General features: G+C 34.4%; 2 non-coding genes across 2 annotated transcripts; both read right to left on the reverse strand.

Moving 5' to 3' along the window:
- Positions 1–1,301: 1,301 nt before the first annotated feature.
- On the reverse strand, positions 1,302–1,374 carry TRNAF-GAA. Its single transcript has one exon. It is a non-coding gene; the product is annotated as a tRNA-Phe (tRNA).
- Positions 1,375–6,045: 4,671 nt separating this feature from the next.
- TRNAF-GAA lies at positions 6,046–6,118 on the reverse strand. Its single transcript has one exon. It is a non-coding gene; the product is annotated as a tRNA-Phe (tRNA).
- Between the last annotated feature and the right edge of the window lie 4,983 nt (positions 6,119–11,101).

Below are 11,101 nucleotides of genomic sequence, written 5' to 3' on the forward strand. Positions count from 1 at the left end.
GTAGCGAATATCTTAGGCTACGATCCACGAGAAGTTATCAAATAAATCCCTAGCCCTTTCTTACTTAAGCACAATAATCTAGCATACAATCAACCATATCATAAACAAGTCATAACGTAAACACTTCCTAGTCACATCGTTCTCTAACTTACCATAACGCTATTGTTCTATTAATCTATCACAAACCTAACCCTTTTCTACCCATAACCTAACCATATTCTTTCATCAATCTCTCCTATCCATAGCACTCTAGTATTTAACCTAACCTGAACGTTTCATGAACGTATCTTACTTCTATCGTTACATTTCGTTTTGTGCATCCTTCTCGTATCCTATCTCAAACATATCCTTGAGTACATCATACCATAATTATTATCATACAAACAACCTATAATAACATAAGATAACATATAGGAAGTATATCGATCCATAGACAATTCACACATATCAATATATATATATATGACACGTGCAGAACCACAGGGAACGTGTCAACATCAAATATAACCATGCCGATAGTAAGGTCACTTACCTGGTTAGCTTAAGTCGTCGTCACAAATATATCCTTAATGAAAGTTCGATTCCGTCGTTATCCTTAATGAAAGTCCATTGAACTCCAAGTCAACGCCCATGACATCAGTTTCAAGTTTGAACTTTATAAAATTAGGAATCCACTCCCACTTCCAATTCAACTATCCAAGCTAACATTAAAATGTGACGTGAATAGTCAGATGCTGTGAACGGATCTATAGTGACGCTCTCCCAACTAATTTTAAATTAAATAGTCAGGAGTCAAGTTATGTGACGTGAATCAGGTGCGGTGAACATGGATCGAACACGTGACCTTTAGATTTTCAGTTTGACACTCAAAACTGAGTTATTGAATAAAGTTATGCAACTTAATCAACTTATGCAACCAATGAGGTATTTACGCTAATTCCGAAGAAAAAAATCATAAGTAAAGGTATTTCTGCTAATTCATTATATTTTAAAAAGGAATAACCACTAATTTTAGATTGAATAAAGTTATGCAACTTAATCAACTTATGCAACCAATGAGGTATTTACGCTAATTCATACTAATTTTTTTATTGAATAGTCAGTTTATGCGAATGGAAACAAGTGCGGTGAACATGGAGATTAAACACGTGACCTTCAAATCCTTAGTTTAACACTCTCCCAACTGAGCTATCCCTGCTAACATTAAAAATAAAAATTCATAAGTAAAGCTATTTCCACTAATTCATTATATTTTAAAAAGAAATAATAATCAACTAAACTATAAGGTGCCATGAACCAAGTGCGGTGAACGTGGATTGAACACGTGACCTTCAGATCTTCAGTCTGACGCTCTCCCAACTGAGCTATCCCCGCAATCACCAAAAATGAAAATTCATCAGTAAAGATATTTTCGCTGATTCAAAAGAAATAATGACTAATTTTTTATTGAATAGTCAGGTTATGCAAATAGAAACAGGTGCGGTGAACGTGGAGATTGAACAAGTGACCTTCAAATCTTATATCTGACGCTCTCCAAACTGAGGTATCCTCGCTAACATTAAAAATGAATGTTTTTAAGTAAAGATATTTCCGCCAATTAATTGAAATTTTAGAAAGAAATGATCACTAATTTTAGATTGAATAGTCAAATTGTGCAACGTGAACCATGTGTGGTTAACATGGATCCAGCACGAGACCTTCAGATCTTCAATCTAACGCTCTCTCAACTGAGCTATCCACACTAACATTAAAAATGAAAATTCATGAGTAAAGGTATTTTCGCTAATTCATTGAAATTTTTAAATAGAAATAATCACTAATTTTTAATAAGATATTCAAGTTATCCAACTTGTATAAGGTGCGGTGAACTAGAACACGTTAGGTATTTCGGATAATTCATTGAGATTTCAGAAAGGAATAATGACTAATTTTAGATTGAATAGTCGAGTTATGCAACTAGAATTAGGTGCGGTGAACGTGGAGATCAAACACGTGACCTTCAAATCTTTAGCCTGACGCTCTCCCAACAGAGCTATCCCCGCTAATATTAAAAATGAAAATTCATAATTAAAGGTATTTCCACTAATTCATTATGTATAAAAAAGAAATAATCACTCATTTTAGATTGAATAAGCAAGTTATGCTTTTAGATTGTATAGTCAGATAATAAACTTGTATTAGGTGTGTTGAACGTGGATAAAACACGTGTGACTTTCAAATCTTCAGTCTAACAATCTTCCAACTGAGCTACTCTTGCTAACATTAAAAATGAATATTCATCAGTAAAGGTATTGGGTACACTTCTGGAAATTCAACAAAAGACAATAGTATTAGACCGAGATGCCAGATTTAAATCTCGCTTCTGGAAAATTCAACAAAAGGCATTGGGTACGCAGTTATAGTACGACATTCCACCCATAAACAGATGATCAAACAGAAATGCTCAAGCAAATATTGGAAGACATGTTGAGGGTATATGAGATGGATTTTGCAGGAAGTTGGGATAAGTACCTACCCCTTATGAAATTCGCTTATAATAATACTTGCCGAGCCACCATACAAATGGCCACATACGAGGTTCTCTATGGACGAAGATTTCGATCCCCAATCTATTGGGAAGGAGGGGGGCAATCGACAATTATTAGGTCAGAGCTGGTGCAAATTACCAACGCCACAATCTAGAAGATTAGAGCTAGGATACAAACCGCACAAAGCCGAGAGAAAAGCTATGCAGACCTAAGGCGCAAGGACATGGAATTGTAGGTAGGGGATCATATATTCCTAAAGGTAGCACCCCATGAGAGGGGTGCTCAGGTAGGGTAAAAAGGGGAAGCTAAGCCCTAGGTTTATCCGTCCCTTTGAGATATTAGAAAGGATTGGATCTGTGGCCAATAGAATCGGGCAATGCCCAAACTTGTCTGCAGTACATAATATCTTTCATGTATTCGTACTATGGAAGTAGACCCTAGATCGTTCGCACGTACTGGCTCATGAAACTCTCTTCTTGAAAGATGACCTAACGGATAAAGAAGACCCGATTCAAATAATAGACAAGAAAGTCAAATGATTGAGAAACAAGGAAATCTCTCTTATTAAGATCCTATGGAAGAATCATAGAGTAGAAGAAGCCACTTTGGAAAAAGAAGGCAAATAAGAACCTTGTACCCTGACCTATTTTAGAATAAGCACTTTGGATGACCGAAAGTTTTCGAAGGAGAGGAGAATTTTCAACACTCAAGGTCTCCAATAAGAGACAGTGTATAATCCCCACTAGGTTGTATCTAGAAGCAAAGAACAAGTAAAATTGAAAAAACATTGAGAAAATGGTACTTTTTCTAATTTTTATAAACTTCCCGAATCATTAAATTTTTTATAGAATAAGAATTACACTCAAAGACGTTTCTCCAAACCAATTCCTTTAGCCTGAAGAAAGGATATGGAAGAGGTTCAATGAAGAAATAGGGCCTTGAAACCCCTAGAATCGGCTACCCAATAAGAAATCCTTTGTTTTATCTCCAGCAATAAATCAGATTTTGGATGAACTTTAGTAGCGAATATCTTAGGCTACGATCCACGAGAAGTTATCAAATAAATCCCTAGCCCTTTCTTACTTAAGCACAATAATCTAGCATACAATGTACCATATCATAAACAAGTCATAACGTAAACACTTCATAGTCATATCGTTCTCTAACTTACCATAACGCTATCGTTCTATCAATCTATCACAAACCTATCCCTTTCTACCCATAACCTAACCATATTCTTTCATCAATCTCTCCTATCCATAACACTCTAGTATTTAACCTAACCTTAACGTTTCATGAACGTATCTTACTTCTATCGTTACATTTCGTTTTGTGCATCCTTCTCGTATCCTATTTTAAACATATCCTTGAGTACATCATACCATAATTATTATCATACAAACAACCTATAATAACATAAGATAACATATAGGAAGTATATCGATCCATAGACAATTCACACATATCAATATATATATATATGACACGTGCAGAACCACAGGGAACGTGTCAACATCAAATATAACCATGCCGATAGTAAGGTCACTTACCTGGTTAGCTTAAGTCGTCGTCACAAATATATCCTTAATGAAAGTTCGATTCCATCGTTATCCTTAATGAAAGTCCATTGAACTCCAAGTCAACGCCCATGACATCAATTTCAAGTTTGAACTTTATAAAATTATTTCTCTAATTTACATTGGCCATTCTTAAATTCTGATATTTCTTGTTAGACAAAATTTGACGGAGTTCCTTGCCCTCTGATCTTTCCTGTTTTATTTTTTTTTAAATTATGTTCAACAAAATCTTTTCTCAATCTTCCATCTTCCATCTTCCATCTTCTACTGTAATTATTTTGGAGATATTATTGGCCAATTTTGTTAATCTATCCTTATTTCCAAATCTTCCAAATCTTCCATTTTTATCTTTACTTTCATTTTTTTTTCTCTTATGGGTTAACAGTATTCTGGATTTCCATCTCTATTTAGTTTTTTTTTTCTTATTTCCTTTGTCTATAAAATTATTGACAACCTAAATCATTGTAACAATTCAAAGATCTAAACAATTCATGAGATCTAAACAATTCATGAGATCTAAACAATTCATGAGATCTAAAATATAATTGGTTGTGATTTCCTAAAACTCATACAAAATTATTTTCCTTTAATCTCTAATTCAAAACAAAATAATTGTAACCAAATTAATATTACTTAATAAAATAAGAGGAAGATTTAACATGTCACTACTGACCTCTTCAAATGACGTATCACCTCAGCCCAAACTAAATCTGCTTAAACTTTTTGTTTTTTGTTTTTTTCTATTTGTTTGGGTAGTAACAAAGAAATTCTGGGTAAATCTTTACAGAAAAGAATTCCTGATTAATTGCCAGATTTATTTTTAGGGAAGGAGTGGTGAGAGATTGAAGGAAGGAGTAGGGATGGGTTAGCAAATGTTTTTTATATATATATATATATTTATTATTTATTTATTTATTTATTTATTTATTATTATTTATTATTATTATTATTATTATTACTATTTTATTTTATTTTATTTCTTTTGTTGTTACAGGAACATTGAAAGTAGAATGTACACAGTGATTCTTATCATCATCTCCCTCTTCAGGATTAGTCCTCGAATCAGAAAAATCATCACCTACATCAAAAGGACTCAATTTAGCAACATTGAAAGTAGAATGTATTGACAATTCTACGGGAACATCAATTTTATTGTTCCATGCAATAAAATGAGTCATTTTACTAAATGTCTTATGGAGCATTTATAGTCAAATAAAGAATTAGGAATCCACTCCCACTCCCAATTCAACTATCCAAGCTAACATTAAAATGAAAATTCATGAGTAAAATTATTAACTCTAATTCGTATGCTGTGAACGGATCTATAGTGACGCTCTCCCAACTAATTTTAAATTAAATAGTCAAGAGTCAAGTTATGTGACGTGAATCAGGTGCGGTGAACATGGATCGAACACGTGACCTTTAGATTTTCAGTTTGACACTCAAAACTGAGTTATCTTCGCTAATATTTGAAGAAGAAAAAAACATGTTTGGTTCCAGAAGGGATCGTCGAAGTCATAAGTAAAGGTATTTCTGCTAATTCATTATATTTTAAAAAGGAATAACCACTAATTTTAGATTGAATAAAGTTATGCAACTTAATCAACCAATGAGGTATTTACGCTAATTCATACTAATTTTTTTATTGAATAGTCAGCTTATGCGAATGGAAACAAGTGCGGTGAACGTGGAGATTAAACACGTGACCTTCAAATCCTTAGTTTAACACTCTCCCAACTGAGATATCCCTGCTAACATTAAAAATAAAAATTCATAAGTAAAGCTATTTCCACTAATTCATTATATTTTAAAAAGAAATAATAATCACTATCCCTGCTAACATTAAAAATAAAAATTCATAAGTAAAGCTATTTCCACTAATTCATTGTATTTTAAAAAGAAATAATAATCAACTAAATTATAAGGTGCCATGAACCAAGTGCGGTGAACGTGGATTGAACACGTGACCTTCAAATCTTCAGTCTGACGCTCTCCCAACTGAGCTATCCCCGCAATCATCAAAAATGAAAATTCATCAGTAAAGATATTTTCGCTGATTCAAAAGAAATAATGACTAATTTTTTATTGAATAGTCAGGTTATGCAAATAGAAACAGGTGCGGTGAACGTGGAGATTGAACAAGTGACCTTCAAATCTTAAATCTGACGCTCTCCAAACTGAGGTATCCTCGCTAACATTAAAAATGAATATTTTTAAGTAAAGATATTTCCGTCAATTAATTGAAATTTTAGAAAGAAATGATCACTAATTTTAGATTGAATAGTCAAATTGTGCAACGTGAACAATGTGTGGTTAACATGGATCGAGCACGAGACCTTCAGATCTTCAATCTAACGCTCTCTCAACTGAGCTATCCACACTAACATTAAAAATGAAAATTCATGAGTAAAGGTATTTTCGCTAATTCATTGAAATTTTTAAATAGAAATAGTCACTAATTTTTAATAAGATATTCAAGTTATCCAACTTGTATAAGGTGCGGTGAACTAGAACACGTTAGGTATTTCGAATAATTCATTGAGATTTCAGAAAGGAATAATGACTAATTTTAGATTGAAAAGTAGAGTTATGCAACTACAATTAGGTGCGGTGAACGTGGAGATCAAACACGTGACCTTCAAATCTTTAGCCTGACGCTCTCCCAACAGAGCTATCCCCGCTAATATTAAAAATGAAAATTCATAATTAAAGGTATTTCCACTAATTCATTATGTATAAAAAAGAAATAATCACTCATTTTAGATTGAATAAGCAAGTTATGTTTTTAGATTGTATAGTCAGATAATAAACTTGTATTAGGTGCGTTGAACGTCGATAAAACACGTGTGACTTTCAAATCTTCAGTCTAACAATCTTCCAACTGAGCTACTCTTGCTAACATTAAAAATGAATATTCATCAGTAAAGGTATTGGGTACACTTCTGGAAATTCAACAAAAGACAATAGTATTAGACCGAGATGCCAGATTTAAATCTCGCTTCTGGAAAATTCAACAAAAGGCATTGGGTACGCAGTTATAGTACGACATTCCACCCATAAACAGATGATCAAACAGAAATGCTCAAGCAAATATTGGAAGACATGTTGAGGGTATATGAGATGGATTTTGCAGGAAGTTGGGATAAGTACCTACCCCTTATGAAATTCGCTTATAATAATACTTGCCGAGACACCATACAAATGGCCACATACGAGGTTCTCTATGGACGAAGATTTCGATCCCCTATCTCTTGGGAAGGAGGGGGGCAAACGACAATTATTAGGTCAGAGCTGGTGCAAATTACCAACGCCACAGTCTAGAAGATTAAAGCTAGGATACAAACCGCACAAAGCCGAGAGAAAAGCTATGCAGACCTAAGGCGCAAGGACATGGAATTGTAGGTAGGGGATCATATATTCCTAAAGGTAGCACCCCATGAGAGGGGTGCTCAGGTAGGGTAAAAAGGGGAAGCTAAGCCCTAGGTTTATCCGTCCCTTTGAGATATTAGAAAGGATTGGATCTGTGGCCTATAGAATCGGGCAATGCCCAAACTTGTCTGCAGTACATAATATCTTTCATGTATTCGTACTACGGAAGTAGACCCTAGATCGTTCGCACGTACTGGCTCATGAAACTCTCTTCTTGAAAGATGACCTAACGGATAAAGAAGACCCGATTCAAATAATAGACAAGAAAGTCAAATGATTGAGAAACAAGGAAATCTCTCTTGTTAAGATCCTATGGAAGAATCATAGAGTAGAAGAAGCCACTTTGGAAAAAGAAGGCAAATAAGAACCTTGTACCCTGACCTATTTTAGTATAAGCACTTTGGATGACCGAAAGTTTTCGAAGGAGAGGAGAATTTGCAACACTCAAGGTCTCCAATAAGAGACAGTGTATAATCCCCACTAGGTTGTATCTAGAAGCAAAGAACAAGTAAAATTGAAAAAACATTGAGAAAATGGTACTTTTTCTAATTTTTATAAACTTCCCGAATCATTAAATTTTTTATAGAATAAGAATTACACTCAAAGACGTTTCTCCAAACCAATTCCTTTAGCCTGAAGAAAGGATATGGAAGAGGTTCAATGAAGAAATAGGGCCTTAAAACCCCTAGAATCGGCTACCCAATAAGAAATCCTTTGTTTTTATCTTCAGCGATAAATCATATTTTGGATGAACTTTCGAAGCGAATATCTTAGGCTACGATCCACGAGAAGGTATCATCAAATCAATCCCTAGCCCTTCCTTGTAATACCCATCTTTAAGTTTCACGAAGAAATCGAGGAGAGAAATGCTTTAAATGTGGCTGTACAGGCCGAGTTTCAGATGGCGGCGACGCGAAAAATGCGCTTCTTCTTCCTGTTCAGAGGAAGAAAACGATGATATGGCCAGTTCAACTGAACTGTCCAAGTCAACTCAAAATTTGACATTTTCTCGGGTTTTCTCAATGTTAAACCCAATTTAGTCCGATTCTGATAGAAAATCTTATGGTTTCAGAAACTAGACACAATAAGGAGTACGTGGAAGGAAATTTGAAGTAATTCAGATACTAGAAGCTCAAGAATGGATGTCCCAAAAGTCGACGACAAGGCAAGTAGCCACCTTGGACTTTTTGTTAAGAAATACTTGTAGAAATTGCTTTGATTTTCATATGAACTCTAAAACAAGTATGAATTAATGATATATGAAAGAAAAACCCAAATAACCGTGAGTTAAGACCCTGAACCGATTAAATAGCTCGAGATTTAAGTAACATTAAAATAACCCACTATATGAGCTCCACTGCCTATCAAATTTTAATACTGAGCATATTATAGTATGTTGAGGTTAGATATGAAATTTGGTGGTCATTGGATAAGGATAAGTAGGTAAACCAATAAATGGTGTAAAATGACCATAATGCCCCTAAGGTAATTTACCTTCGGTTCATGACCTAGATGACCTTCAAATGCTATGAAATTCATCAGTAGATCTTATTTTATGAAGCGTTATATGAATCCTTATCCCAAGAGGTTTATATAAGGTAATGAAGTTTGGGAGTTATTGGAAAACTTTAGTTAGCGAAACCAAGATATGAGAGAAAATGCTCATCACAATCCATATGACCTTTGCCATGAATTACGATGTTTATAAGTTTTGTAGTCAATGTTCTCAATGTTTGCTGCACACAAAAAAAGATAGGGATGTTAAAGTTTTAAGTCACTTTTGGAAAGTATGGTGGATAAATTGGGTACCAAATTATTGTTTTCACCTGCATGTCATCTTGAGATTCATGAGCAAACTGAGGTGGTTAATAAAATATTTGGAGCATTGCTTAGAGCTATTATTTATAAGAATATTAAGTCATAAATTGGGTAACAAATTATTGTTTTCAACTACATGTCATCTTCATATTAATGAGCAAACTGAGGTGGTTAATAGAACATTAGAAGCATTGCTTAAGGCTATTATTTGTAAGAATATTAAGCCTTGGGACGAATGTTTGCCACTCATTGTTCTCTTTTTGAAGTTGCTTACCGATTTAATCCACTTACGCATCTTGATTTGCTTTCTAACAATTATATCAAATTGAAGCATGCAATATAATAAGATTTGAAATAGGTTTTTTAAACCTTGAACCAAGAAGTAATTCAGAAGGATATTGGGAAAGAAAAAAAGAAAAAAAAAAGGATGCTATATTTAATTATAATTTACCAGTGTCTTTATAACATGTTAATTAAAAAGAGGAAACAACAAGAATAAACAAACAAAGGAAATTTGTGTATCTATGATTCTCTTCAAATCTTGGAAACTACGAGGATTCCTCTCCTTTCTTGACATAAAGACTTACTTTTTCGGGACTTGGACCATAAAGAGTCATCTACTCTTACTCCTACTCCCTTCTCTAAGAATCAACATAGCATAATCATTCCATGAAGGCCGAGGTAGTCTTATAAAAGAAGATGAGGGTACCACTTTCAAAACATTACATGAGGACTTGAGAATGTTTTGTAAAAGAAGACGAGGGTACCACTTTCTATTGCAGAATTTCTATGTGAATAGAGAATATACCATATTCTTGGGAGATAAGATAGAGCCTCGAGCCTAACTTCAAAGGCATTACACAAATTGTTCTATGATATTTTTTCTACGAACTCTCTGTTATGTTGTACGCTGAAGGTTTCAGGAAAGGGACACAGATTCTCTATTGCACTGATCTACCAATAGAAGTTTTATCTAGGTCATCTATCGTCACAATCCTTTTAAGGAAGATGCACCCAAATAACTAGTGAACAATAACATTTAAAGAAGTTTCAGAGAGCGAGAAGAGGATTGTGATAGAAGTTGCCCTAGGTAAAACTTCTTTAAATGTCTTAGTCAATCATGACCTCATAAGAGGTGTCTCTTGGACAACAAATGTCTTAGCCAATTGTGACAGTCATGATTGCTCAAGGCGTGTCGCCCAAATAATCGGTAAACAATAACATTGCCCAAATAACCGCCTTGGACAACAAATCGTTTACAAGAATTGTTGAGACATGCAACATGCAACCACAGGCAACACGCCTTGGGCAATCATGACTGTGACATCTGCCCCAACACAATTTATTGGATGAGGCTGACTTTTGGTCTCTCAATGCGCTTCCAGCTGATCTCATAATGAGGAGTCTCTTCCAACCTACTAGGTGCTGTTGAAAATCACTTCTCGGTTTGTTGAGTCTTCATGTCTTCTCTATTCATGTCTTTCCTACTTTCTTCGCTTGAAACTTTTTCTTATTTGTATGATGTCATACCACCTGCTTCTGCTTGATGTCTTCTTGGTCGAAATAATAACGTTTCAAGTTACTAACGAGGACAACAAGGTTAGTCCGCATCCATAAGAACAATTGGATTCTATGTGATGTCTTCGTAATCTTATGGATAACTTTCACTAGTGCATAGTATTTTCACACCAGTTTTTGGTTCTTGTTGCTTTGAACTCGAAGTTTATCTGAACTTAACTTATATGAACT

Source organism: Cucurbita moschata, unplaced genomic scaffold, assembly GCF_002738365.1.
Source record: "Cucurbita moschata cultivar Rifu unplaced genomic scaffold, Cmos_1.0 Cmo_Scf00084, whole genome shotgun sequence".
In the NCBI taxonomy this organism is placed as follows: Eukaryota; Viridiplantae; Streptophyta; class Magnoliopsida; order Cucurbitales; family Cucurbitaceae; genus Cucurbita; species Cucurbita moschata.